This window comes from Lissotriton helveticus, chromosome 6 (genome assembly GCF_964261635.1).
Source record: "Lissotriton helveticus chromosome 6, aLisHel1.1, whole genome shotgun sequence".
Lineage (NCBI taxonomy): Eukaryota > Metazoa > Chordata > Amphibia > Caudata > Salamandridae > Lissotriton > Lissotriton helveticus.
In genome coordinates this window covers 1,164,287,535-1,164,311,614 of record NC_136067.1, presented here as the reverse complement: position 1 = coordinate 1,164,311,614, position 24,080 = coordinate 1,164,287,535, and the positions used below count along the sequence as shown (strand labels likewise).

The following is a 24,080-nucleotide window of genomic DNA, read 5'->3' as shown; positions in this document are numbered from 1 at the left end:
ACAACGGGCAGGCAGGTGGAATACTAACCAATATGTTAATTCCATCCAGAAAAAATAATAGTTTCTTAACGGTCGATGTAGTTTTGCAGCTTGAAGATCTTTCTGGATTCACTATGCTGTGCATTATTCCACGGCCTAGTGGTTGGATCTGGAGTCGTAGTATTTTCTTTTTTAGCCCAGGTGGGCGTCGACGTCCCACCATTTGGTGTCCTTCCTGTGACGTTGGCGCGCTTCCTGCGGAAGCTCCCACCTTTGGGTGCCATCTTCGGATTCTTTTTTTCTTGTTTTTGTGTCATGTATGTTCATCCTTTTCCAATCTTTTCAAGTTCTTCCTTAAATTAAAGGAACTCCAGATTTGTCTCCTTAAAGAGTCTGATTGTATTGTCTTTGTATTCTCTCCTCCTCCTGCCTCATCTTTCTGGCGGAGGTGGGTGGGTTCGCTAGTGCATCCAGAAAGATCTTCAAGCTGCAAAACTTCACCGACAGGTAAGAAACTATTTGTTTTGCAGTGTGAATCTTTCTGGATTCACTATGCTGTGCATAGACTTTGAAGCGGTTTGTTATGTTTGTGGCGGCTGGGTGGAAGATGAGCGTTGGTTGTTGAATCCTACTTGTGCTTCCTTGTTCATTTGTATATCCACACAGTAGTGCTTAGTGAACGTGTGCATTGAAGGCCATGTTGCCACCAGGCATATGTCTTGAATGGGTGTGTTAGTCAGGAAAGCTATTGTTGCTCTCTTTTTCCTGGTAGTGTGGGCTTGTGCCCCTCCTAGTAGTTCTTGACCTGCCTGCTTGTGGCAGAATTGTATAGTTTGTGCAATCCATTGTGCGATGGTGCCCTTTGTTACTGGTCTTCCTAGGAAACTGCTTGCGAAGGACACAAAGAATTGCTTTGTTTTCCTGTGCTCTTTAGTTCTTTCCATGTAATGCATTACTGCCCTTCTAGCGTCCGGAGTGTGCAGTGCTCTCTCCGCGCTTGTGGATGGCTTCTGACAGAAGCTTGGTATCTGAATTGTTTGGTTAATGTGAAACCTTGACACCACCTTTGGCATAAAGTGTGGGTCTGTTCTCATTACCATCCTGTCATTGTGTATTTGAAGGTAGGATTCCTGTAGCGTCAGCGCTTGTAGCTCGCTTACCCTGCGTAGCGAGGTGATTGCTACTAGAAAGGCTGTCTTCATTGTGAGCATTGGTAGTGACGCCTTATGGATGGGTTCAAAAGGCGCTTTCATAAGCTCTGTTAGAACTAAATTAAGGTTCCATGCCATTGGCAGCATCCTTTTTGGTGGGGCGATCCTTTTAGCTCCTTCCATGAATCTCTTTACTACTTGTGATGTAAAGAAGCTCTTTCCCGTCTCCCCTCTTGTTATGTTATGTTATGTTACCCAGTGTTTTGTAGAGCGCTCAGCTACTCAAACAGAGTGTCCCGGTCTTGTGTAGGCTACTATCGCTGCTAGGTGTACTCTCAGCGAGGTAGAGCTTAGGTTTGTTTTTAGCAGGTGTGTTAAATACTTTAGCACAGTTGATTCCTTGGTCATTTTCCTGTGTAGTTTATCCCTGATGCACCATTGTGTGAATCTTTTCCACTTCGCCACATAGCCCCTTTGTGTGGTAGGTCTCCTTGCCTCCCGTAACACCTGCAGTGTGCTCTCTGGGAGTTTTAGGTGTGCAAACTCTACATCTTCAGGAGCCATTCAGCTAGGCAGAGGCTCTCTGGCTCTGGGTGAAGTACTTCCCCGTTTTGCATGGAGAGCAAGTCCTTTCTTTTTGCGAACTTGTGTGGTAGTTCCTGCGCCATCTCCACTATTTGTGAGAACCAGGACTGCTTGGCCCACTGTGGTGCCACCAGGATCAGTGTCATGTTGCTGATCCTGCATTTGCTAAGTACCCTGTGTATCAGTAGTATCGGGGGAAAAGCGTAGGCAAATGTTTTGAACCAGCTTATCCTTAGGGCATTCCCCTGGGATTGTTCCCCTGGTTGCCTGGATGCCAAGTATTGGCATTTTGCATTGTGGTGTGTTGCCAATAGGTCAATTTTTGGTGTCCCCAACTTCTCGAATATCTTTTTGCGTTTCCTGTGCATTGAGCTACCACTTGTGGGATGCTGATGTCTGTATGCTGAGCCTGTCTGCCTCCACGCTGTCCTTTCCTGGTAGGTGTATTGCCAGGAGGTCTATTTCTAGTGGGATTGCCCATCTCCATATCTCCTGCGCCAGTTTGGATAGTGCAACTGATTGTGCTCCTCCCTGTTTGTTGATGTAGAACATTGTCGTTGTGTTGTCGGTTTGTATCAACACTCTCTGCTTGTACAGTTGTTTCTGGAAGGCTTTTAGGGCAAGGAACACGGTCTTTAGTTCCAGGTCGTTGATGTGTTTGATCGCATCTGTTTGAGTCCGCAGACCCTTCACCTTGAGCTGGTTCATGTGTGCTCCCCATATCTTCTGGGATGCATCTGTGGTGATGGTCACTGTTGGGTTTGGTGGTGTTAAAGGCTTCCCCCTTGTTATGTTCTCCTTGTCCCACCACGCTATATCCTCATGCACTACATGCATTATAACCACTAGATCTTCCCAACTCCCTGTAGCTTGTGACCATTGGAGCCATTCCTGGAATGTGGAGTCCTATATTGGGACTAGGTGTATGCAGGACGCCATCATCCCCATGATCTTGCTAGCTGTCCTCACTGTCAGAGCTCGCCTCTTCTGGTACTGACGTGTCTCCTTCAGCAGAGCAAGTGTTCTCTTGTCGCTGGTGAACACCTTGCTTTGTATGGTGTTGATCTGTGCGCCTAGGAAAATCTTCACTTGTTCGGGTTCCATTGAAGATTTCCCCCAGTGTATTGCGAATCCCAGGTCTGTCAGCGTCTGTGTGACCCACTGTGCATGTATTTTGCATTGTTTGTAGGAACTTGCCTTTATTAGCCAGTCGTCGAGGTAGGGGTATACATGTTTCCCTTTGTAGGTGCGCTGCTACTGCTGCGAGGCATTTGGTGAAGACCCTCGGTGCGGACTTTAGTCTGAAGGTCAGGGCTGTGAACTGGTAGTGGGCTTTGTCGATGACAAACTTCAGTATATGTTTGTGTTGTCTGTTCATGGGAATGTGTAGGTAGGCATCTTTGAGGTCTATGGTGGACATAAAGTCTCCGTCCCTTATCTGAGGAATGACCTCTTGCAGGGATGTCATTTTTAATTTTTGAGTCTTTATGTATTGGCTTAGGAACCATAGATCCAGGATGGGTCTTAACGTTTCGTCCACCTTTGGTACGAGGAAGTAGTTTGAGTACACTCCCTTGTTTATTTCTTTGAACGGTACGGTTTCTATCGCCTCCTTGTGGAGGAGTTCTTGTGCTTCTTGTAGGAGTAACGTGAGTTCTTTTGCTGAGCGCGCCTTTCTTTTTGGCTTTCTGTTTGGAGGCTTCTTTTCCAGTTCTATGCAGTATCCGAACTGCATGATGTTCAGTATCCATTTGTCTGTTGTTATTTTCTTCCACTCCTGGAAGAAGTGTTTTAGTCTACCTCCAACTGGTGTTACATGTTCGTTGATCCCTGATTTGCGTGCGTGTATAACTTTTTTTCTTATTTTGTTGTGCCTCTCCCCTAGAGGTGTTGTGTGGGTGGGCACGTTTGGTGGAGCGGAGTCACTTTGAGGTGGGTTGCTGGCCCCCTCTTCTTGTTTGTCCTCGTACATTCGCCCTCCCGCGAATGTACTGGCCCCTAGGCTGGTATTGCCAGGTTTGATGTTGCTGACCCTGCTGCGCTTGGTTGTTTCCCTGGTAGTTCTGCTGGAATGTCTGATGTAACGTTCCTTGTTGTTTTCCCTCTCTACTGTTTGGTCTCCATGTCGGGTTGCCCTTTCTCATTCCTCTGAACTGCAACGCCCCTATTAGAAATGGGGGGTCTCTAGTTGGCAGTGACTGACCACAGTCCAAGTAGGGACCCTTCTTCCCAAGTCAGAGTAAGGGGGCTACAACCTTTGATAACCCCTGCTCAACCCTGTGGTAACGTAGCACGAGCAGCTAGGCTAATCTCAGAGGCAGTGTGTAAAGCATTTATGATCATACACAGTAACACAGTGAAGGACACTACAAAGGGACACCACACACGTAGTTATAATAAATAAATATCTTTATATATAGACTTAACACAAGACCAATAACGGTAAAAAGCCACAATACTAAAAAAGGGGGGTACTCTTGAAAAGCTGGAAAAAGAGCTCAAAGTGTTCAAATAGGGGTTCAGGTCAAAGCAGGGGTCTCTGCGACGATTTTACTTACAAAGTACCTGGATTTCATAACAAAACAAGCAAAATGTCGCAAATGAGCTGTAGCGATGATTTTCCCCACGCTAGTCCGGCGATGCGTTGAATCCTTGCTGCAAGGGAGGATGCAGCAAGGACAAGGTGCGTGCAGGACAAAGCGACAGACTTCTTCACGCTAGGCCAGCAATGCGTTGAATCCTTGCCACAAGGGAGGATGATGCGCTGATCCTGTTGCGTGTGCAATCTTGTTGCGATGAAAGAAAATGGCGTCCCGCGAGGGATTGACGATCCGGGTTGCGATGCAAGGAAAAATGACGGAGACGGACGCACGGCGCCCGTTCTGCGATGTCGTGATGCGATGATCCTGATGCGATGATCCGGGGTTAGCGAGCCTTCGAAAAGCCCACAAACGTGCGATGCGATGATCTCTGGGGTTAGCAAGCACTTTGTGGCCCACAAGCGTGCAATGCGATGATCTTTGGTTTGCGAGCGCTCGGCAGCAGCAGCGCGGTGATTTTTCTTACGCTCTTCAGCTGCGGCGCATCGCAAACGGGCGTTAGCGACGATTTCAGCACTCTCTCCTCTGTAGTAGGACTAGAGACCCTGGAACTCACAGGGGCCTCACCTGCTGATAGAAATCCTCGCTGGGAGGAATCAGGAGGCTGGTGGGGGAGTCAGATGAGCCTGTGACTCCAGCAGGAGGCTAGCTCTCTCCTAGCCCTTGGGTGATTGCTTAGCAAAATAAAAGTCTCTCAAAAGTCCTTTTCCCTCTTCTTCCAAATCCAAGGGGAACTACTGCAGGCCAATCCAAGAAACAGCACACAAGCACAAGGACAGTCCTCGCCTGCAGATTCCTTCAGGGACACGGACAGAGGTTCTTCTTGACATCCAGGAGCAATACCAAAATCAGGGGTTTGGGCACAGATATTTATACCCCAAAAGTCTTTGTTCTCAAAAGTCTCTAGTCACTGAACCCAGCCAGAACCAGTTCTGCTCAGGCCTGGAGCACTTTGTTTACCAGGCTGCACCCCTTCCTTTCACAAAGAGGGGGTCTACCATCAGATGCACAGTAGGAGGTGGAGCCAGCATTCCCCTTGCCAGGCACAGCCCAAATCACGTCAAGGAGGTACTCCTCCCCAGTACTCAATGCAGATCTCTCTATTCAACCCAGGCCTGACTCAGCCTGCCTTGCCCCTCTAAACCCAGACAGTCAATACACATAACAGCAGAGCACTCAAAGGCGTAGGCAAGAAAATACCTACTTTCTAAAAGTAGTATTTTCAAACACAGAATATTAAAACCAACTTTGCTAAAAGATGTATTTTATTATTCTGAGCTCAAGCATACTAAACTCGAATTTCTACCATGTTCCTTGGGACAGTTAGGACTATAAGATGTAATAGCCAGCCTGCCCATTCTAACCTATGGGGAACAGGTAGCCTTGCAGCAGTGAAAAACAAAATGTAGGATAATTCACTACGAGGACATGCTACACATATCAAGCTGTGTCCTGCCTTACACACACAATGCACCTACCATAGGGGTGACAGACATGATGCAAAGGGAAGGTTATGGGGCTGGGAAGTGTGGGCACTTCACAGCCAAGATGGCAGTTCTGGACTGCATGCAGACACTGCAGTGGCAGGTCTGAGGAACACTTTACAAGCTGCTTCTGTGGGTGGTGCAAATCAGCCCTGCAGGCCCACCAGCAGCTTTTGGGTTACCAACCCTGGGCACACACGGGCCACACTACTAGGGACTAACAGGTAAACCAAATAAGCCAATCAGGGATATACCAATTCACAGTCATATTTACACAGGGAGCATTTGCACTGTGGCACTGGATGGCAGTGGCACAGCACCCAGAGCATCTAATATCAGCAAAAACAGAGGAGACAACAGAGAAAAATTGAGGGGAGACCCACACCAATGGTGCCAGGTCTAACAGCCCCCATGGACTTTGCAGTTTCATTTTCCTTCTTGAGCTGCGTCAGTTTTTTATCTACTGGCGCTTCGAACAGTGTTTCTCCTTTGAAGGGTGTGTTCAGAATATTATCTGGACTTCCGGCTTGAAACCTGAGATACTTAGCCAGGCATGCCTTCTTTGTGTTACCCCAATCATCATGAGCCTGCTGGTTGTGTCTGCCGCATCCAGGGCTGATTTGAGGCATGAGTTTGCCATGTTCTTTCCTTCCTCCACCAGGTGCGATGCTCTCTGTTGGTATGGTTTAGGGAGGTGTTTGAGTAGCTGTCCATCCTCCTCCCAATGCTGGTACGTATGCCTGTTGAGTAGGGCATTAGAGTTGGCAATGCGTCAGTGAATTGCTGCATTCCTCTCTATTTTCCTTCCAGTGAGGTCTATCCTCTTACTTTACTTGTCTGGGGGTGGGCCTGAGTTTCTGGGAATTTTGGCCCTCTTTCTGGCTGTTGCCGCAATGATGGAGTCAGTTGGGACGGATCCCTGAATGTATGGTGGGTCCTCAGAGGAATGTTTGTACTTCTTCTCTGTCCTAGGTGTGACAGACCTGCAGCTTGATGGTTCCTTGAATGCTTCCCTGAATGCTTCCCTTCCCTGGTCCAGGACACTTGGGAGAATGGGGAGGAATTGACTCCTAGTTTGAGTGGGGAGCAGGGTCTTTAAGAGGAAGGAAAATGCTACTTAGCAGTATGCATCTGTTCTTGGCATGTAGAGCTGCAGATTTCTACACTTTGCATTAGATCGCCACCTGGTGTTGGGCTCGGATGATTGCATGTTGTCGTCGTCTTAGAAAAAGTCTTTTGTAGTCACGAGATAGGTGACTCCTCTCTTGGACAATAGTGCGCATGGGCATCGGCTCCATCCTTAGATTGTTTTTCGCCATGATGGGAAATGATGGAGTTAGTAGAAATAAAGAAGGGATGTCCATGTGTATATCTAATTAAGATGAAACTGGAACAGATACAGGTCCCGGGTTGGCGAGAGGGCGTGTAGAAATCTGCAGCTCTACATGCCAAAAACATATGAATACTGGTAAGTAGCATTTTCCGTTCGAGGCATATGAGCTGCAGATTCTACACTTTGCATCCATTGTGCAGCAGGGTGTCCCCTAGCGATAGTCACCTGTATCCGTTGCAGTAGTTTGAAACAGAGTTTTTAGGACAGCTTGGCCTACTGCAGCTTGCTGCTTTGCTTCACATCAACACAGTAGTGCTTAGTGAAGGTGTGTGTTGTAGACCATGTTGTTGCCTTGCAGATGTCTTCTAGGGGAATGTTCCCTAAGAAAGCCATGGAGGCTCCTAGTTTGCGTGTGGAGTGCGCTCTAGGAGGAACTGTTAATGTACGTTTTGCTTTTTGATAGAATGCAATTCCAGCTTTAGAGATGGGGTTGCCCTTATGTGGTGGAAAGAAAGCTACAAACAGTTGCTTTGTTTTGCAAAAGGATTTGTTCCTATCTATATAATAGAGAAGAGCTCTTTTAACGTCTAGGGTGTGTAGAGCTCTTTCTGCTACAGAGTCTGGGTTTTGGAAAAACACCAGTAATTCTACACATTGGTTTAAATGAAACGGAGTAATGACTTTTGGAAGGCATTTAGGATTTGTTCTGAGAACCACGTTATTACGCTGTAATTATAAAAATGGTTCTTGTATAGTGAAAGCTTGAATCTCACTAACTCTCCTAAGAGAGGTAATAGCTACTAAAAAAGCTGTTTACCACGTGAGGAATTGCAGTTCACATCTGTGTAGAGGTTCAAAAGGTGGTCCCACGAGCCTTGTAAGAACAATGTTTAGGTTCCACACTGGAGAGGGTGGTAACCTGGGAGGAATGATTCTCTTTAACCCTTCCATAAATGCTTTAATAGCAGGCACTCTAAATAAAGACAGATGTCTATTTTGTAAATATGCTGCAATTGCTGCCAGATGTAGGCATATAGATGAAAATGCCAAGTTACATCTTTGTAAATGTAGAAGGTAGCAAATTATATTTTGGATGGAAGCATCTAGGGGATCAATTTGGTTATTGTTGCAGTAAATGGCAAATCTTTTCCATTTAGCAGCATAGCAAGCTCTAGTAGTAGGTCTCCTGGCTCCTTTAATGATATTCATACAGTCTGGTGGTAGGTTAAGATAACCAAACTAAGACCTCAGGAGCCAGATCGCCAGATTCAGTTGGCTTGGGTCTGGATGTCTGATGTCTCCATGGTTCTGCGTTAGCAGGGATGGTGTCAGACGTAGTTTTTGGTGTGGAACTAGGGATAGTTCTAGCAGTGTTGTATACCACGGTTGGCGTGCCCACGTGGGAGCTACTAAAATCAGTTTGAGCGACTGTTGTCGTAGCTTGCGCACTATTAGTGGTATTAGTGGTAGTGGCAGAAAAGCGTACGCAAATCTGCCTGACCAGTTCATCCATATCGCATTGCCCTTGGACAGCGGGTGTGGAAACCTGGCGGCGAAGGTTGTGCATTTTGTGTTTTCGTGTGTAGCGAACAGATCTATGTCTGGATGACCCCACTTGTGAAAGAATGGTAGAAGAACTTGACGATGTAGTTCCCATTCGTGAATCAGTTGTGTCTGTCGACTGAACAGATCTGCTATCTGATTGTGAACTCCTGGAAGATGTTCTTCTAACAGATATATGTTTTGTGGAATGGCCCATCTCCAAATGTTCTGTGCAAGCTGGGGACAGCTGTAGAGAGTGCGTCACCCCCTGTTTTTGTATATCGTACATGGCTGTCATGTTGTCCGTCCGGATTAAGACAGCTTTGTTTTGTAGTTGTACTTGGAAAGTTTTGAGCGCTAAGAATATTGCTAGCAGCTCTAGGTGGTTGATATGGAACGATCTTTGTTGAATGGTCCATTGCCCTTGAGTCGTATGATGTAGGAGATGGGTTCCCCATCCTGTGAGACATGCGTCTGCTGTAAGTACTATTTGTGGAACATGTTCGAGGAACGTCCGCCCTTTTGTCAAGTTTTTGGTGTTCCACCACCGCAGAGAGCGATGTGTGCGTCTGTCCACCAAAACCAGGTCTGTTAGTTGTCCTTGAGCCTGATTCCACTGTTGTGCTAGACATTCCTGTAACGGACGCATTTGCAGTCTTGCATATGGCACAATAAAGATGCAAGACGCCATCATGCCGATTAGTCTCATTAACACTCTGGCTGGGGGATGTTGATGTTGAAACTTTGTGACTAAAGCTTGAATGCTCTGTATCCTTGTTGGACTGGGATAAGCTAGAGCTGTAGACGTGTTTATTGTAGCTCCTAAATATTGATGTACATGAGAGGGCTGTATGTGCGACTTGGTGTAGTTGATTGTGAAACCTAAGTTGTGCAATGTTTGAATTGTCTGAGATGTGTGTTGGACACACTGATTGAATGACTTGGCTTTTATGAGCCAATCGTCTAGATATGGGAAGACATGTATCTGTTGTCTTCTGAGATGTGCTGCTACTACTGCTAGGCACTTTTTTTTTTTTTTACATTTTTATTGTTTGCAAGAAGTGACAATATTCATGACAAATCAATTCCATAATTAACATACAATTACCATTGATACATACAAAAAAAAATAAGATTGAGGAATGAAAACATTATAAAGTTTTCCGTAAATCGTACTTCACATTGATTCTACTAGTAAAGTAATAATCTACTATAACAGAAAAACCAAATTAGGCCTAATCACAGCTCTTGACCATCAAAAAATCTCCTCCATATCTTTTCTTTCCTCTGAAGGGCTTTAGGACCTCTAAGCTTAGCTAGAGAGAACTCCATAGTTCTAATTTCATATACCAATGATAGCCAATCTGCAACCTTGGGGGGTTCTTTAGAGATCCAGACCCTGGCTATAATTAATCTAGCACATGCTAGCAAAATCGTTAAAAGATCTTTATTGGGACAGTTCCTATCTTGAATATCTAACAAAACCCACTGTGCCGTAAGATCCATTGAACTTATTTGATTGAATTGAAGATGGTAAGATATACGATTCCAAAAATTGGAAAGTGCGGGGCAGTGAAATAACATATGTTCGATTCCAGCCGCGACAGTATTACATTTAGCGCACTTGGATTTATCTGTCAAAGAATTATCCTGTGACCAGCTGGATATTCTTTGTGGTGTATAATATAGTTCCGTGACTGTCCTATATAGTTGCATTTTCAAGTTGGAAGAATGAACTATATCATTTAAGTGGGTTAGGGCATTACCAATGTGGACTGAATTAATATTTTGATCTAATCTACGAGACCATTTAGCTGCGATTTGAGTTGTATTTTCTCCCTTCTCCTTAATGAGCCATTGATATCCCCATTTAATCAGTGATTTATTTTTTCCTGAATAAATACCCTCAAGAATTTCAGATTGTTTAACTTCCATTATCTTCAATTTGTTATAAAAAAAATCTCTAAGTTGTCTATATTTAAAGTGCATATCATCCGTAAGCCCATTTGTGATTTTTAAAGTCTCAAAATCCATCAAACCATTGATACCATACATGTCTCCTAGTGTGTTTATATCCAGTCTCATCCACCGATTACCCAAACCATCCGAGAAAATGCCAGGAAGGCCAGGATTATTCCATAACCTAAGCTCAGCGTTATAAAATGTGCAATTGCTAATGTGCAGGATTTTGTCCCAAATTCTGATAGCATGCTTAGCCGTCTTGAATTTTACTCTTTTAAAGTAATTAGGGTCATAGACACGTAATAGAAATTGGTTGGCATCTGCCCCCAGCATATACTGATGAAAAAATAAAGGAGGAGTATTCTTTAATAGGCTCCTAATGCGCAAAAAAAAAGTAGCTAAAAAGTAGAGATTAAAATCCGGAAAGGTAAGTCCCCCCTTAGAGATAGGTAATGTCAAAATTTTTACCGCCCTTCGTGCCTTTTTATACCCCCAGATAAAGCTGCTACAGATGCCATCCAATTTCTTAAAAAACAGCTTATTTGGCAGTAGCGGTATAGCTCTACACAAATAGAGTAGCTTAGGTAAAATTTTCATTTTTATCAGATTTAATCTCCCTAGTAGACTCAAAGGTATCTTATGCCATTTTTTAAAGCTCGCAGTTGTTTCTTTGAGAAATGACCCATAGTTTATTTCAACAATTTTCTCCACATTAGCCATAAGCTTTATACCTAAATATACGGCTTCTTTGCAGGTTTTATAGGTGCATGTAACCGGGGTGTAGTTAAGTATGATTTGGGTTTTGTTAACATTTAAATTATACCCAGAGACTTTCCCATACTTGTATGCTTCCTCTATAATTGCAGGCATAGCCTTACAAACATCTGATGTATATATTGCGATATCATCCGCGAAAGCAGTTAATTTAAGGGTTATGTCCCCATGCTGAGCTGGTATTATATTAGTTTGGGCATTTAACGCATTTAAAAAAGGTTCTAAGGATAAAGCAAATAGTAATGGTGAGAGGGGGCAACCCTGTCTTGTACCTCTAGCAATCTTAAAATTATTAGAATCTGTGCCTCCATAGCTAATCACGGCCCGTGGTTCATCATAGATTGACTTAACCCAGTCTAAGTAGGAGCCATTTATACCCATTTTACTTAATACTGTCCACAGATAATCCCACCCCACTCGGTCGAATGCCTTTTCCGCATCTAGCATTATCATACCGAGTGGGGTGTTAGTGGTTTCTGCTACATCCAAAGCGGTTATTGAGGTATTGACATGCATAGTGGTATCTCTACCCATCACAAAGCCATGCTGTTGTGGATTTACAATATCTGGCATATGGGGCGCTAGCCGATTAGCTAGGATTTTAGCAAAGATTTTCACATCAGAATTTAGTAGAGATATGGGCCGATACGAGCCACACTCTTTTTCTGGCTTCCCCTTTTTCAGAAAAAATATAATTTTAGCGAGTTTCCATGAAGAAGGAGCTTGTTTAGAGACAATAATAGAGTTAATAACTGTTTGTAGTAATGGAGCCAACTCTTGATAGCAGAGTTTGTAGAGTTCTCCTGGTATACAATCTTCACCAACCGCCTTACCTAAAGGTAAATGATCGATAGCTATTTTAATCTCTTCAATAGTAATGTTTGAATTTAGATGTTGAATTAATTCATGTTTAAGTTCTCGCGTTGAGCCTAGATGTTGATCAAGATATTTTTCAATCTCTATTTTGCTCGGTAGCTCCTCTGGGGTATATAAATGTTGGTAAAATTTAACAAATTGATGTAAAATTTGATCCTCTTGCCCATATACCACTAAATCTGACCCAATTATTTCCTTTATTCTAGTTTTCGCTTTCCTATCTGCAGTTTTAAAGGCTAATATTTTTCCGATACAGTCGCCGCCTTCGTATTGATCTAATTTGTATTTATGTAATCTAACTGCATATCTTTCCCTTAGCGTTTTCCTAAGTCCAGCTTGTAGCCCTGCTAATTGTGTTCTAATCAAATCAATATTATTTTTTGATTGCAATGTTGCTTCAGCCAGTTGTAATTCCAGATCTGACAGTTTAAATGTCATATCCTTATTCTTATTGCGATTTTCTGCATTAAGCTTATATACATACTGTTGGACACACCCTCTGATGCTACACTTGCAGGTGTCCCATACAGTATTGATGTTAGCTGAGTTAATATTTAGCACAATAAATTCCTGTATATGATTTTTGATCAATATAATGAATGTTGGGTCAACCAATAGGTGTCTAGGAAAAGTGAATTTTCTTAATTGTACATTCTGATTTTCAATATTAATTTCCACAAGAAGAGGATTATGATCCGATGTTACTTTAGGACAGATTTCAATCATACAGTTTTCTAAAATACGTTCAGAGGCCCATAACATATCAATCCTAGAACATGATCTGTGCGGGGCAGAATAATAAGTAAAACCTGGCACCTTTGGGTGTTTAGACCGCCATATGTCTCTAATATTATTTAGTCTTGCCAGTTCTAAAATTGCAGTTCTTACTTTGTACATTCTTTTATAATTCATTGGCCCCGTAGAATCCATTTTATAGTTCATCACACAGTTAAAGTCTCCAGCAATAATAATTTCCCCTTCCCATTCTAGTAGTTCTAAACTTAAATCTTCATAGATTTTAGGCTTATCAATATTCGGGCCATATACCGCACAGAATACTAGTTTAGTGTTAGCACCTTGAATCTGTGCTATTGCCCACCTACCTCTATTATCTGAGGCAGTTTTCATTATGTCTAATTGAAGTGTTCTTTGTTTTAAAATAGCGACCCCCCTTACGGTCTCATTCAGCGAAGTACAGATAACCAATTCATAACCTAGTTGTGTTAGCAGTTTTCTATCTTGATATTTTATATGAGTTTCTGTCAGCAGCACTATGTTAGGGTTATACATTTTAATCTCTTCCTGTACTAAATTTCTTTTACTTTTATTATTTAGGCCATCTACATTCCAACATAGGATTCTTAGCTTAAGCATTTATTTAATATTGGTCTTATACATAATGTACTCCTATTCCGCCATATTTTAACCTTCATTAACATTACATTCCTACTTTTCTTAAACAAAAATAAAGCGTCAAATCTTGCAAACACATTTTTCACTTTTAACACCACCCCCCACCCACGACTCCCGTTGCCACCCTTGCCCTTGTGGCAACCCCACCCCCTCCCTTGCAGCGCCCCGTTCCTTGGGGGGGAGCTCCCCTCTAGCATTGCTGCCGCTGGAGTGGCAGCGCTGTGAAGAAGCATACATGAGTGGTTGCTCAAACCTATGTTGATTCATGCCTTTTGTATCTATATTTAACTCACATTCAAAATATCGCACTAAAATAAAGGAAAAAAAAGAAAGAGAACAGAGGGTATACACATATACCTGTATCTAACCTGCCTTTTTGTACTTAAGCAAAAAAAAAGAAGGAAAAAGAATAAAAGTAAAGCACTAATTCTCTTTTTCTCTTTGCTTTCTACTTTCATTATCACATATGAATTTTTCCAAACATTGTTCCGCAGATAAGGGATCGGTGAAAAAGGCCACTTGTCCATCCCGAATGACCTTAAGGCGAGCAGGCTCTTGAAGGTAGGCCAAACATCCTATATTTTTAAAGGCATCAATTAATTTCCGAAGTTCCCACCGTTTATCCATAGTTGCCTTGGTTAAATCAGACTTCACAAAAAAAGTGAAATTATCAACGGTTACAGGATTATTTGGTTTTGCTTTTAGTGCCACTGCTTGTCGCAAAAGAAAATTGCCAAAGTATATCAAAAAAGGTCTTGGAAACTTGCTGTTAGTATTCCTTTGAACTAACGGGAGTCTGTGTACTCTTTGGAGTTGAGAGTCCCAATCCCAATCGGCGAGATCGACAAAGGCCCTTTGGAAAAGTTTGACCACAAAAGCTCTCGGATCTGACCCCTCAATACCTTCCGGTATCCCAAATAATCTAAGATTTTGTCTTCGGGCCCTATTTTCCAAATCTTCTACTTTGGCTTCCAGAATGGACACTCTAGAAGTATTCTGTTTAATAGTTGAAGTAGCATGGTTAACATCTTCTTCCACCTCCACTATTCGTGTTTTAATATCTTCTATTTCTTTGCTTATTCCTCCTAGATTTTGGCAGATATCCCTCATGGTTCCTTGTATTTTAGTGTTATCCTCTCTTAGTTGGAGGTATTGTTGTTGACTCTCCACCCTCTGATCTAACAAGGTCTGCATAATTGCCTCCATTGATATAGCTTTTGGCGGTATGAAATTGGAAGTATCAGAGGAGCATGGCGGAGAAGGGTTTCTAGCTTGTACTATAGACCCACCAGGTATTGATTCTTGCAGATTTATATATGTACCTGCTAACACATCAACCAAAGAGTCTGATTCCACTACTTTTCCTGGATTATCATCCGAGTTATGATCTATTTGATCTAGTTGTGTCTGCATTTTCCTCAAGCTGGATACTATAGTTTCCTCGACTTCGTTTATCTCCTCGCTATTAGGATTTAAAAGCTCGAGATTTTGTTCCACACTTGATTTCTCAGCCTCATTTGGTGTGGTAGGCAACATAGAGGTATCTGAAGTACCAATAGGAATAGGAGAAACTCCAGGAGTCTCTGAATGTGTCACAACATTTAAGTCATCATTCTCCTCTTCAGAGACTATGGTCATGTTACTAGAAACCTCCTGATTCAAAGGTAGTAGTACATTCAAGTTAGAGTCAGTTAGAGGATCCATAGGTCTGTCCAAGTTTAAGCTTGTATCATTCCTTAAATTATCCTCTTGAGTTTTATTCAACTGCCCATTGAGCTCATCAGGACTGGCCCCCGAGAGTCTTAAAGCCATATTCTTTACTCCGCCTTTAGCTTCCATCCACCTTCTCAAAGGGCTGTCATCAATTAAGCGACTTCTTTTATTTTCTACCATTTCTTTACCTGTTGTTTTTAATAGGAGGATTTTTTGTTTCGTCTTGACCTTTCTCTTAGCTTTCCTTGGTACCAGTTTTTTATTAGTTGTCACTTTGGGAATCTCATTGGTCCCTTCTTCTTCTTGTTCCGAAATTTCCTCATAGTCAGCATTTGAATCTTCATCTGATTTGGTCCCCGATTCCTGACCTAAATCAATCACACCCTCTCTCTCCTTCTCCTTCTCTTTTGATTTGTGTTTATCAGTCTTTACACATATCTTGTTACTAACGTTAGAGAGCTCGGAGCCTCCCAGTTGAACTTGTACCATATGTAGTGGTTTCTTAGTTAAATCAATCTCTGTATTGATCACAGTTTCACTGATCTGGACCAACTTCGTATCACTAATTTCCTTAGTTACTAAGTTTATAGGCCCCTTGTCCATAGAGACTTTATCCGATCCTTTCTTGCCACCAGTAGCAAGCCCAATGTCCTGAATGGCTTCCTGAGTATACTTCTCAGCCTGTGCCTCTCCAGATTTATTACATAATTCTTTATTTCTTGCATGTACTTCTTCATTTTTATTTTTATTTTTATCACCTTTGCCATTCTCATTCCTCTTATGTTTGCCAGCAGGCAGCGTCTCTGTTAACCTTGAATCCACATTTAGCTCGCCCCTGATGTTTCCCTTTGCGGCAGCGGTGGAATCAAATATCTTCCCTGGGCACAAACTCTTACCGACATCGCTTTCCAATTTTTTAGCACCATTATTACCCCCATGGACATTAAGACCGGGGTTACTCGTCCCACTTGAAGAAGTTTGTAAAGTCTCATTCTTATCCCCCAGGGTGCTTACCACCGTTACCCCTACAGCCACCGCAGTCATAGTACCTGTAGGCGTTTTTTTAAGTGCCAAAGCGGTCTTCCTGGATCTGGTCTGGCGTGAGGACATCGACTCGTGCACTACTGCTGTTTCTGCCAATTCCGCCGATTCCGCCGATTCCGCCACTTCAGTCAGTCTCTGCAGCCGTGTTCCTGGGAAAGCTCTCAGGTGTGTGCCCTGAGTCAAAGCTGGGAACGCCCAGCTTGCCGAAAAGGTAGAGGGCGGTGTAGTTCGAGTGAAGCTCACTGCACGGCTCCGGGAGCGAAGCAAGCTCCTGCCGTGCTGAAACAACTTCCACAGCATCGATCCCGCCAAACGCCGGTCTCCGGCTAACCCTCTCGCTCCTCTCAGTAAGTAAGTACAAAAATCGCCGGGAAAACAAATTAAGTTCTCCTTCTCCGTTCTCCGTTAGAGCTCCATGATGCGGAATTCGTGCATTCGTGCATTAAACGCGGTTACCAGGAGCAGACCACACATGCAGCGTCTCCACTCGGCGGCGTTCAACCCGCCATCTTGACTCCTCCCCACACTGCTAGGCACTTTGTGAACACTATTAGTGCAGTCATTACCCCGAATGGAAGGACTTTGAATTGATAATGATGTCCTTCCAGTACAAACCTGAGATACTTCCTGTGAGAAGGATGTATAGGAATGTGAAAGTAGGCGTCTTTTAGATCTAGTGTTGTAAGGAAGTCGCCTTGTTGCATCAAATGGGAGCATTTGTTGTAAAGTGATCATATGAAAATGATCTGAGTGTATATAGTGATTGAGGGGCCTGAGATCGAGAATTGGTCTTAGTGTCCCGTCCTTTTTGGGTATTAGAAAATACAGCGAGTAAACCCCTGCTCCCTGATGTTGTAAATGAACTATTTCTATTGCGTCCTTTTGAAGAAGTGATAGGACTTCTTGTTTGAGCAGTGTAAGATGTTCTGCAGACATTGGACGCTGCCTGGGTGGTATGTGTGGAGGGGTAGCTGTAAGCTCGAGGCAGTAGCCATACTGGATCATTTGTCTTACCCACCTGTCTGTTGTAATGGAATTCCAGACAGGTAGGAACTGTGTTAGTCTGCCCCCTACAGGAGTGGAGTGCTGTTGGGGGAGCAGAGGGAAGTCACTGTTTTGTGGTGGAAGAGGTTTGATTATTGTTGTTACCTCGACCTCTTCCTTTATTGTTGTTGCCTCTGTAGCCTCCTCTAAAATATCCTTTACTGGAGGATGTCTGTATATTGGATTTGAAGGAAGCAGTATTGTCTGCTCCAGTCTGTTTGGAGCCTCCTCTATAGAAGGAGCTACGAAAGGAGCCTCTAGCTTGTGTGGATTGCAAAGCTCCCATAGATTTGGCTGTAACGGTGTATTTCTTCATTTTCTCAAGTGCTGTGTCTACCACTGGTCCAAACAATTGATGTTGGTTGAATGGCTGATTTAAGATGGTAGTTTGCAATTCCTGCTTAAATCCTAAAATGCGTAGCCACGCATGACGTCTAAGTAGGACACTAGTATTTACAGCTCTAGATGCAGTGTCTGCTACATCAAGAGCGCACTTGATTGAGGCATTTGAAATTAACTAGATGTTGTAGTAGTGTCTCTAACTGATCATAGTGAGCCCTGTCATATCTTGCAAGGAGGGCTTGTGTGTTAGCTATATGCCATGTATTGGTAGCTTGTGCAGCTATCCTTTTGCCTGAAGCATCTATCACCTTAGATTCTTTATCAGGGGGTGGTGCTTCACCTAATGTCTGTGAGTTTGCTCTTTTTCTAGCATTTGACACGACCAGGGAATCTAAGGGTAGCTGTCCTTTAATCTAGGCAGGATCCCCAGGAGTAGGCCTGTACTTTTTCTCAATTCTAGGGTTTAGAATCCTAGCACGTACAGGATCTTTAAATACTTCTGGAGCATGTTTGATGACCCCTTTAATCATAGGCAGAATTTGAACAGACTTTTGTGATTGTTCAAGCGTATCGAATAAAAAGTCTTCCTCTGCCTCATCTGAATGCATGGTGACCCCTTGATAGATGGTAGCCCTAGTCAGTAAGTGCCCAAAACCAATATTGCCTTCTGGGGGAGAAGGTTTTGATGGATATGAATGTGGGTCAGGAATATCTGGCACATCTTGTGGGTTTGGGTACTCCCAATCTGGATCATCAATAGGGTAGGGAAAAGGCTCATCTGGGTCTGCCCCTCCCCCTATGCTATACTCATCATCATTTGGAGGTGTATGTGGTGAAGAATGAGGAGGAGAGTTCTCAGGAGAATTTGGTGGTGAAATGTTAAGGGGAACAGGAGATGAAGGAGAAGGAAGTATAGGAGATGTGGCAGAGTCCTTCTTCTTGACAGGCACTACAGGTGTAGGTGCTGTGTCGGACTTCCTTTTATTGTGTGGTGTAGTGGATACATGACCTGTCTTTGGGTCAATGTAGATCTTCTTTTGTAGAGGATCAGGTTGGAAAAGTTCTTCTCCTTGCGGAACCTTTGCCGGCGCCATTTTTTCGGTTCCGGGCGTGGTTGCTGCTTGTCTTTAGCAATAGGAGTTGTTACTGTGTCCTTTGGCGTAGGTTTTGGCACTGAAGGTATTGAGAGTCGTAGGTTGTTTCTAGGGCTTGAGCGCATCGCAATCAGGCCTTGTAGGTTTCCGTACCGAAGATATTGGCTTCGGAGTAGAAGCTGGTCTCGTCGGCCTCGAGGCGTCAGACGCTGGCTTCATAGATTTATCTTTAGAAGTCGACGGTTTCGGTGCCGGGATTTCTTTCGGTTTCGGTGCCAAGGGAGCTGGTGGGATCGGAATGTGCGGCTTGCTCGGTAAGGAGCTACCGGAAGGCTTGAGTATTTTCTTCGAAGTGTTTTTTCGGTCGCGACTGGGCCCCGGAGGCGGAGTGTTGACCTTTGCCTTCGATTTGGGTGCTGGGTTTGGGGCAGGGGCAGTAGTACTCACGCGCTGGCCCGATGGTATGGAGTCATCGGAGTAGTCTGCCTCGGATACGATTTGGAGATCGTCTGAATCTTCTTTGGGGACAAGCGAAACCTCTTCGTCAAAGATATCCACTGGTTCCGGAGCCGATCTCTGCATGTCGTGTCGACGGGCCCTCCGATCTCGAATGGTCTTCTTGGATCGAAATGATGCACGGGCTGTACAGCTGGATTTGTCGTGTTCTGGCCATAAGCACAGGTTACAGACCTCGTGATGGTCACTGTGTGGAAACTTTGCTCCACACTTGGGGTATCTTTTGAATGGCGTCCTTTCCATGAGGTGTAGGCCTCACGGCGTGGATAGGCCCAACGGCCCGCATCGACAACCGGAATCGAGGTGATAGAGTCAAGTCGACGTTTATCGATATAGAGAGTAGTTTGGTGAAGGTTGAATAAGTTTTTACGCGTCGAAGTACTTGAAAAGTAGATTTCGAACCGGAGCGGAAAAGTTTCATCCGAACCCAGTGGCAGAAAAAACCGATCTAAGGATAGAGCCGATGCCCATGTGCGCTATCGTCCAAGGGAGGAGTCACCTATCTCGTGACTACAAAAGACTTCTTTCAGGACGACAACAACATGCAATTCATCCAAGCTCAACACCAGGTGGCAATCTAATGCAAAGTGTAGAATCTGCAGCTCATGTCTCGTACACAGGATTTTTGTTTCTCTTCCTCCAGTTTCACCCCATATGCTGCTGCAGCATTTCTGATGCCCATATTGTAGATGCCAATGTCATCTGGCGGCGAAGGCCTAGAAAGATATGTTTCTATGGCCTCTTCCGGGCTTTCGGCGTCAAGGTCCTGCCAATCCAGGTCCTGCACCACCGAGGATGGCGACTCCAAACTTGTTTGCTGGTCTTCCTCGCCCTCTCCCTCGTAATAGTATAGGCCCTCTTCCTCTTGGTGTTCCTGGGGCTCCGGAGTTTTCGGCGGCTCTTTGGCGTCGAACTCCTCTTCGTCCTCGTCCTCGACCTCGACGATCGTCGGCGGCTTTGAAGGGATAGTAAACCTTTTCATCAGTTTGTCGAACTCATTTTTCCTTTGCAGGATACTGTCCATTTTGGCCTCGAGCCTTCTCTTTTTCCTTTCCATCTCAGCGGCCTGTTCGGCGTCGAGGCTTTCGGCCGATCTCTTCGATGTAGACGGCGAAGTTGCCTTCGGGTCCTTTTCCTTCGGCGTAGAGCGCACCTTTTCGGGGACATGCTTCGACGACCTAGGCTTGTCTTTGGATTTCGCCGACTGGGAGTCCTTTTCGAAGGATCCGCTGGGCTGCTTGTCCCTGGATGCAGCTGCGTCTGTCGAATATTTCGGCGCCAGTGCTCCTTTCGAGGACTTTGACTTTTTCGAGAGTCTGTTGGGGTCTTACGAGCCGACGTCTCTCTTACATCCTTTGTAGTTTGCTTATCGATCTCTACGACCGTGTAGTCATCTGGTCCCTCGGCGATGTTGTCCTCTTCCCCAGTGGAGAGGCCCAAGTCCCGAAGAGACGGAGGTTGACCATGGCCCTGCATGTTGTAGTTGGCTCTCCTCCGCCTTTCTCTTATCCTGAGTGTCTTCGGGGTAAAAGCAGAGCAGGCGTTGCAATCCTTGCTCTCGTGGTCGACCGGCAGGCAGAAGTTGCAAACCGGATGCTGGTCCTTCTGCGCGTATTTGTGGTGGCAGTTACGGCAGAATTTAAAAGGTGTTTTGTCCATTCCTGCGCTCAGGGGGCCCCCTGTATGCACATTCTCCGTTGGATATCGAAGTTTTCGATATTCTCCTCCTTCTTCGTCGTCGTCCCGGTTCAGTGGTCTTGATTGTGAGATGTATTCTCCAATTTCTTCGCTGGTTTTCTGTCTTTATTTTATTCTTTTCTCCAAAAACTCTGAAACCTCTCGGTGACGATCCAGACCCAACGGTGGAAAAAAGAATCTGAAGATGGCGCCCAAAGGTGGAAGCTTCCGCAGGAAGCGTGCCGACGTCACTGAAAGGACACCACATGGTGGGAAGTCGACGCCCACCTGGGCTACAAAAAAAAAAAAGAAAAAATACTACGATTCCGGATCCAACCACTAGACCACGGAATAATGCACAGCATAGTGAATCCAGAAAGATTCACGCTGCAAAAAGCAGGGGGAGGGTGCGGGACACCACTCCTCCACTAAAACCAGTTATAGTAAGGCTGTGAAGGTGGGCAGAGAGACAAAACAAAGTCCCCTATCTAAAGAAATAGATATTGTTACGGAAGCCACAATGTATACCACCACAAAAACGTAGCCCCGGGCACCAGGACAATGTGTCCAATAAAAAACTTCACTAAAAAGAAAATAGGTGATAACTGTTGAAATCATATGTAGATCTAAAAAAAAGCTTTTTTTCGATACTCAAGCCTGTTGTAAAACAAGGTGTTTCAGAGTACACATTATTTCAGCTAAAGACATTCTCTCATGAATAAAGCATCTTGCTGCATTTAACCTTTCTAATAAAAAACGAGAGAACTTGGCTACTCTGGTAGTTTCCAAAACTCATACTATCCAATGCCATTTACTAGCACAAATTTCCACCTAGCTTTTTGAAAAGTAGCAGGTAGTATGGCATAACAAGGGACGGCCTTCATCTCACTACTGAACTATTTTAGAGTCACATGAGAATCAATACCTCAAATGCATCAATACAAGTATAAGTCTCATGCTTTCAAAGAATATTTTTTAACATATAGACGCAGTCGATTTAAGCGTTTATACAGATGTGTACCGTACCCAAGTCTGAAGAGCTCTAATATTGACAAAAGAGGATATTCAAAGTGGTTCTGCTGGTCTCGTGTGAGGATTATTCCGATTCACTCCTTCTCATTATGACCATCAATGGCCTGGCCATTGAGAGTTCTGACAGCTGGCCACACAGATTAAACAGAACCAAATATAGTAGAGCTTGAGGCAGGATCATATCTTGAAAATGGTAGATGTCTTTCAAGAGGACTCGTGCCGATGAATAGGATAATTAGCCTGCTTTACCTACAAGATAAGCAAAAACTTCTTTGAAAGCCTATGAAGGACACAGTTGCATTGGGGAGACTGATGATGGTGGTGGCTGTTCCTGAGGAGTGGAGACCTGGGCACAAAGAACCTCTCTCTCCCAGCAGGCCATAGATGGGGAGGATGATGAAAGCAGCATGATGCCTAGAAGACTGAGTGGGGTATGCAGACCTGGACAGAGTCTGGAGGAGGGCTTTGGCTAGGTCGGGAAACAGCCTTTACAACGTGGCCTTAATCACGCCTGCCATTCCCCTGAAAACTGAACAACGCTTGCCTTAACCACGCACATGCCTTAACCACTTTTTTTTTCAGAGGAAAACAGTCAGTGAATTCCTATAGAGAGAAATTAAGTTATAGGTTACCAGGAAAGTTCTCGGTCTTTGGGGCGGAGTTTCAAGAGTTAGACCAAGGGTTCACCTAGGATCAAGGATGCACTCTTGTTACACCCTCAGCGGCACTAGGGAGACCGGGTGCAGAGTGCTGAAACCTAATGTTATCCAATGGGGGATAGCGGGACTCCCGTTGGTGCCTGCTTTCGAGCAGGCCACAAGATTGGGGGAGCAAAGCCCCAGGGGTTTAGTTCAGGGCAAAGGGGGATACGAGTTAGCGCCCAAAGTCGGCCCCGGAGGCACAGGGGCGGCTGGGTGCAGGGTGCTGTTTTGGCGTCGGGTGCCCTGTTGATTTCAATGGGGATTCTCTGGTTACGACAAAGACTGCAGGCTCGGGGACGAAGATCTTCTGGAGGGGACCACCAGTTGGAGAGGTAAGTTGGGATGCCTGGGGATGCTGGGACACTGTCGGTTGGGCCACTCAAGGCCGTGAGACTTCGGGGACAGGGGTGTCTTTAGGCATCGGGTTTCTACAGAAAGAGGCTACAGGCTTCGCTGGGAGATTCTTGGCAGGTTAGAGATCACCAGATCTCAGGTCAGGATTGCCGGGAAGACCTCCTTGTGGTGTTGGGCCACTCGAACTCGGGCCTTGGGCGACAGGTGCAGGGTGGTGCAGACTCGCGGATTTGGCCGGAGCCAGAGTCAGAATTAACAAATCCGGTGTTTACGGGAGACCAAGTCTTTTCTGTGGAAAGCAGGTCAGGTCCTTGGGATTCTTTAGGTTGCTGGCTGCAGGACATACCCGTTTGGCAGGAACCCAGTACACACTCAGTCAAAGAGCATCAGTAGTTCAGCAAAAAGTGGGGGCAACCATGCAAAAATAGGGCACTTTCTTACATAGAGGAATCAGAAGGAGCACTGCAGGAAGAACCGGGACACGGCGTGGTAATTTGAGCTGGGGCTGAACAGGGGGAGGGATAGGTTTTAAGGGTGGTGTAGTATAGTTCCTATATTCCCATTAGGCTCTGCGCATTGGAATAATATATCCTATAGTTTTGACTTAGGACTTAGGTCAAGTAGGTCTCTATCGAATATACTAAACTTAATTGTGAGTGCCAGCTAGCTCAGAGGTCACTAGAAACTTTCTCGAATTCACAAGAAGGGATTAGTTTCTGACAACCGCATAAACATGACAACTTTGTTTCCCTAGGACTGGAACAAATATCTTCAGAGTCATGGAAACAATAGATAAGTATTTCACTTAGTCAATCGCGCATGCTTCGTTTCTACAGAGAGTGCACAGAAATAGAGAGACGGGCG

General features: G+C 44.6%; 1 protein-coding gene across 1 annotated transcript in view; it reads right to left on the bottom strand.

The window, feature by feature from the left end:
- The window catches only part of URB2 (URB2 ribosome biogenesis homolog), a 543,562-nt gene that overhangs the window by 360,265 nt on the left and 159,217 nt on the right, over nucleotides 1-24,080 (bottom strand). The gene's annotated exons all lie outside the window — the stretch shown is intronic.